Genomic DNA, 6,482 nt, shown 5'->3' with positions numbered 1-6,482 from the left:
TGGGGAGCTGCCTGCCTGCCAGACGCGGCTTCGGAGCCCAGCGCGCCTGTCCCACGGTGAGCTGCAGGTGCCATAAATCTCCCGCCGCGCTTCTCCGCAAAAACTACTGGGAGATTTTGCAAGTGCAGCACACGAGTGTGCGTGAGGGTACCGGACTAGCATAACCGTAGTCAGTTTTTAAGGCGGTTATCCCGATGATTCCAGATGAACTGACAAGAGCACGGAGTTCAGGGGGAGATTTCAAAGACAATTGTGGATTCTGGGAAATAGGGCCATAGGACCTCTAAGGGTTTGTGAACCCCAATTGTATTTATTAAGTGCTTGTGCAGTGCTTACCCTGTCAGCATTGCTCTGAGCACTTTACAACTCTCGGCTTAGTTATCCTCCTAAGCATGTCATGAGGTAGGTACCCGCTGGCATCCCCCTCCCCACATGTCCTTCCGCCCACTCCTCGTGCAGCCCAATCCCCACACCCCCTCTTCACACACTCTTCCCCGTGCGCCCCCACCCGGTGTACCCCCCTTTCCCATGCCCTCTTCTCCCTGCACCGCCTCCCTCTGCGCGCCCCCCTCCCTATATACTCCTCTCTGTAAATTCTTCTCAGGGGGTGAAAGAAACAGCGTCAGCTTAGAAACATGACCTAGCTTCAAGTGATTCCTGGCTGGAACAGCTCACTTCCCGTGTGACTTCGGGCAGGTTATTGAAGTTTCAGCCCCTTCCTTAGTAAAATGATACTACTCCCCAGTTTTCTGCTCCCACAGCTAATGGCATCTCCATCCCAGGGACCGAGGCCTAAAGCCTGGGATTCAAGAAGGACTCCTCTCTTTCTCACTCCCACCCCCAATCCAGTACCAAACCCTGTCGGTTCTACTTCCAAAACGTCTAGAATCTCGTCACTTCTCATTACCTCTGCTGCTACCTCCTTGTGGGAGCCACCGTCATTTTTGCCTGGGTCACTGCAGTTCTCTCCCAGCCGGCCGCCACGCTCTGTCCCTGTTCCTGTCCACTCGGTGCAGCCAGACTGACCCTGTGAAAATGTTCATTGAACCACTCCCGTATCCAAAAATCTCCAATGGAAAGCATTTTAGAGTGAAAGCCAACGGTGTTACAAGGACATGGCGGGCCTTGTAGGGATGCCCCTGCGACCTGTCACCTTGTCTCCCACAGGCCAGCTCACTCCTGGCTGGCCACACCTGCCTCCTTGCTGTTTGGCTGCTCCTGTTTCCAGAGCTTGCCAGTAAAGCTTGCGGCTGGACTCCTTGCACGTCTGGTTCCCATGTCTGCAGTCTGCTTCCTCAGGATTTCTGCCTGTCTTGCTCTCCTGAGTCCTTCAAGTCTTTGCTCCGCTGTCGCATTCTCACTCAGACCTTTCCTGATCACTCTATTTGAAGTCCTCCCCCTCCCCTCTTTGCTCTATTTCTGATGCTGTAGCACTTTTCATCCTTGTCACATGGGAAATTATTTCATGGCCACGACAGCCTCTAAATCCACAACTAGGCAAGCTCTCCTGGAAAGGCTCGCAGATCCAATTAGGATGATTGAATCACATGGTTTATTAAATCGGTTGAAACTCACACAAAGAATGATGGTATTCCTTCACATGCTTCACACAGCACATGGTTAGAAAAACCATAGTACCTGGGTCCACAGCGACACCGATACTCAAGATGTCTGTTTCTCTCTCTCTCCCACACTACCGTACCCTGATAGTTACCAGGACCAGAGTTGACTTTGATCATGGGGTCTCAGCAGACAGACCGGGTGTTTGGAAGTATTACATGGCCCTGGCTGTTGCTTGTCAACCAGCCTTCTGAGCAGCAAGGATTTTGTGTTCTTTGGGCAAAGGTCACTTAGGGCCAGAACACATTACCTAGCTGTGTGGCCAAATTAAGAACTCACGAATACTGAGTATCGTTCGCGTATTTTAGTATCGTGACTTTCAGGTGTCCTGGCCCTGCTGTTTCTTCCTATCTATGTTCTGCTTCATCTTTCTAACGCACCTCGCTTACCACTAATTTTCTTATTTATATATGCTCACACATGAGTTCCCTCCGTATCAGTTGTTTTCTTCTACTGTTGAATTGAATATCCTAAACAACATGGCAGATGCACCTTACAGCCTTCTAATGGGTTTCATGGGTTGGCTCTTTATTTTGTTTATCGTCTGTCTCACCCAACTGGGACAGACGTGCCATGAACAGAGAATTTGTCATCTGTGTTTCTCAACCAATGTGTCTCAGCACCTGCACGTGCACCTGGTACAAAGTAAAGACTTAAAAACTAAAGGTGGAAATACGGATACAATTCTGAAAACCATGACGATAAAGTGAAACAAGGTGTGAACTGCACTAGAACGGGAGGGACAGTGAGTTGGAAAAGGAAGAGATGAAGAAAGTGAAAGCCAGGTCCCGCAGCCCCTGTCCTGCCGGATGCCAATCCCTCTCCCGGCCGGGGTGTGGGCGTCGTCGTGCTTATTCTGAAACTGGGGACATCGCCTCCCCTGGAAACGGTCACATTTATTTCTTTGCTCTCCAAGTGGCTTTTCCTTTGCCCACCTCATTCTCAGTCACACTAGCTGTAATCATGCATCTTGAAGTAATTCAATGAAGCAACTGTCCCGGTTGTCCTGAGACTTCAAAGCCATTGTGAGGACTGGTACTTAAAGCGACTTCAGGTATCGCAGCCTCGAGCGCCCAGGGCCATAGGCCTCGTATTAGAATGTTCTGCCGTTATAACAAAATACTACAGACGGGGTGGCTTAAGCAAGAGACATTTGTTCTTTTTCAACGTTTATTTATTTTTGGGACAGAGAGAGACAGAGCATGAACGGGGGAGGGGCAGAGAGAGAGGGAGACACAGAATCGGAAACAGGCTCCAGGCTCTGAGCCATCAGCCCAGAGCCCGACGCGGGGCTCGAACTCACGGACCGCGAGATCGTGACCTGGCTGAAGTCGGACGCTTAACCGACTGCGCCACCCAGGCGCCCCAAGAGACATTTGTTCTTCACGGTTCTGGAGGCTGGGAGGTTCAAGATCAGGGTGCTGACTGATATGGTTCTGGTGAGGACTCTCTTCCCGGCGTGTGCTCCTTGCTGTGTGCTCACATGGTCTTTCCTGTGTGTGCGCAGGGGGGAGCTCTCTCCCTCTGCCTATAAGGCCATCAGCCCTGTTGGATTAGGGCCCCACCCATATCACCTCATTTCATCTTAGTCACCTCCTAAAGACTCTGTCTCCAAATACAGTCACATTGGGAGTCAAGACTTCAACATAGGAATTTGTGGGGGCACTGAGTTCAGGCCATAGAAGGCCTGATTTCTGCTGAGCAAAATATCTTTTTTGATGTTACTTATCAACTTAAAAATTATGCATTTCCTATGAAATCCACAGTTAATCCTTTGCAACTCCTGTCCTGCTTCACCCATTTCATTGCCTACCTCCTTTAGAGATTTAAGTTTTGATCCTTGGCCTATAGGTTTAGCCAGCAGCTAGATTTTCCCAGAATGAAATTTAGGACATACGACATCACGAGTATGAATGTGCTTATGGATGAATACGACAAAATGCCTGAGGTTAGGATTGTTCTGGAAAAGCATGGATATATGTATAACAGTGATGATAAATAATAAATGACAATTCTCTGTTTCTATACCTCAGTGGTTTGGGGAGAGCTTAATTTAGCTTGCTGTTTAATGCCTCTCACATTCAACCAAAATCTACTTGTTAAATTAAATTTTTGGATAGCGAGGAGCTTATCGGTGTTGGACTATAGAAAATACACAGGGTGACAGCTGACACAGCTTTCCGCGGCAGAATTTGGCAAGTTTTCTTTAGCCATGATCCAAAGCAAGAAATTTAACCTTAGAACTCTGTACACAGAGATGCACCCTGATCTATTCTAATTCTAATTCTCTTCTCTTTTCTATTCTATTCTTCTACAATGCCTGTTATGGCTTACCTAGTTGGTTTCCAAAACAGGAGTCAATTGCAACTGATATTTTAAAAAACACTGTCTTAGTGGACCAGTCCACTAGGCTTTGGTTTCCTTTTTGCTAAGAAATATTTTGGTTAACCTGAAGGTTTTTTCTGTTTTTGTTTGTTTTGTTTTGTTTTGTTTTTTGCTGTTGTTGTTGTTGTTAAAATACATATAGATACTAGTCTTGGCTAGAATCTGGAGAAAATGATTTCATCCTCTTGGACACTTATCTCCTGAAACTTTTTTGGCCACAGATCAGAAATTTTCGGAACTGGAAGTGGTCAGGTCAGTATGCATCACTCGAATTCTTGTGCTCATGTGAAAGCTCCCAGTGTCTGGTAATAGGGACCCTAGAGAGGTAAATCACAAAAATGGGTTTTTCTGACTTTTGACTTTTCTGAACATAACTAGTCTTCAACTTAGTTTGCTAACAGCCTACTTGCCAAGATCTCATTCTCCCTTAAAAAGCTCACAGTGTGGTTTTTGTTTTATTTTGTCTCTCATTTCCTCCCCGTTTTTTCCAGGTCACAGTACCACCGTTGACTTGGTGATTGTGGTTTGAGGTCACCAAGAAGCTTAATCTAGTGAGGGAGGACAAAAACCCCAAGATTTTATTGCACACTCAAATCTCCATCTGATGACAAGCAAAGCTTCAGAGGAGCTCAAGAACTAGTAGAATTTTCAGTGGACTTACCTAGAGAAAATTAAGGTTGAATCCGCTAGTTGGTGAAGAAAGGTGGATCACGTGCTGCCATCTATGGGCGATACTGTGAAACAGCAGAGTTTAAGTGTTGGCAATTTTTAATGCCACTTGTTTGTACAAAATCCTGTTTTGGAGGGGACTATAATTAGTTTCACTTATTTTCCAATATTTTATTTCCCAGGCAGCTTGGCTTCAAGCTAAAGCATCTGTAGATGGGAATGACCCATCTTTCACCCTCATGAAGCTCGCCTGTAAAATAGACCAAAGGGAAGGGGGAGTTCCCAGTCCGTCTCGTTACTGTCCAAGTCGCCACACTTCCCCTTCAGGACGGTTTGAGGGGAGGCGAGACTGTCTGCTTCTGTCAGAGAGATTTCAAAGAACATACTGTTCCCGTGCTTTAGATCTTTCTGATTGCTTCATGGGTCTCCTGAGATGACCAAATGTTATGTGCAAAAGGCAGCTTTAAAGCAAAACACAATATTCCCGCCCTCTTTGGAAGCATGTTGATTCTAAACACTGCACCATTGTGAATAGGTTTATTTATTAGTGAGGGAAACCAGACATCAGGGCCCTGCTGCTTCCATAAAGGGTCCCTGTTCATTAAAAAAAAAAAAAAAAAAAAAAAAAAAATGAAGACATACCTAAGTAGAGTTAACAAAATTGTACATCCGGAATGTTTACACTGGAATATCATTATCATTCTTACGGAAAAACGCAATGCAATTTGTGTTAACCATTACGTAAGTGTAAGATTTATTTCCAATATTAATTCATAAAGCACTATAGCAATAGAATGAATTGCTATTGCCATGGAATGCAAATTTAAAGCAGGGGGCTAAGCCCTTAAGTCAATACAAGGATACATCAGTGAACAAAGCACACTAAAATCCCTGGCTCTAGAGCATACGTTCTAGTGGAGAGGGAGGGGATACACAGTGGGTAGATTAAGTTAATTGTGTATATAGCATGGGAAATAAGTGCTATAGAAAAAATAGGGTGCAAGGAATGGAGATCGGGAATGTGTGTGGGGTTGAAGGTGGTAGTTTTGAGTTGGGCGGTCATGGTACACCTTGTGGAGCTGGCATCTGAGCAGGGACTTACAGTTCCTGATGAGTTAGCCTTGTGAGTATAAGAAGGAGCATTCCAGACAGGGGAAACAAGCAGCTTGTGCAAAGGCCCTGAGGCAGTATTCTGAGGTGTGTGTGTGGGGTGGGGGAATGGGGACTAAGAGGAAATGGAGTTGGAGAGAAATGCTGGGAGGGTGGCTTGGGGTGGCTCGTGGGCTTTTACTTTTTTACTTTGGTTTTTATTCGTGAGTGCAATGGGGAAATCATTGAAGGCTTTGAGCAAATGAGGAATATAATCTGATACAGCTTTTAGAAGAATTATGCTAGCTGCTAGTTTGGAAACAAGCCATTGGGAGTGAGGGCAGACACCAGGCATGGTTAAGAGATGAGTGGAGTAGCCCAGGAGGGGGATTCTGGGGCTCGCACTGGGCTCACAGGGGAGGTGATAAGAAGACACCTGATTCTGGATATAATCTGAAGATGGAACCAGCAAGGTTTATGGATGTAGATCTGTTGTGAGAAGTGAGAAAGGGAGGGGCAAGGATGACCCGAGGCTGTGGGCCTGAGCACTGGAAGTTTGAGCTGGTGTCAACGAAAATGGGGAGGACTGAGCATAAAGTAAGTTTCCGGGAACATATCACAGCTTCTCTTGGTCTTTTCAGGGGGTTTTGGGGATATATGAACAGCCTCACTGGGTCATACAATCAAGAGTCTAAATTTACAGCTTTTTGGGACACCTA

This window comes from Leopardus geoffroyi, chromosome B2 (genome assembly GCF_018350155.1).
Source record: "Leopardus geoffroyi isolate Oge1 chromosome B2, O.geoffroyi_Oge1_pat1.0, whole genome shotgun sequence".
Classification (NCBI taxonomy): Eukaryota; Metazoa; Chordata; class Mammalia; order Carnivora; family Felidae; genus Leopardus; species Leopardus geoffroyi.
Note: the sequence above shows the minus strand (reverse complement) of the source record.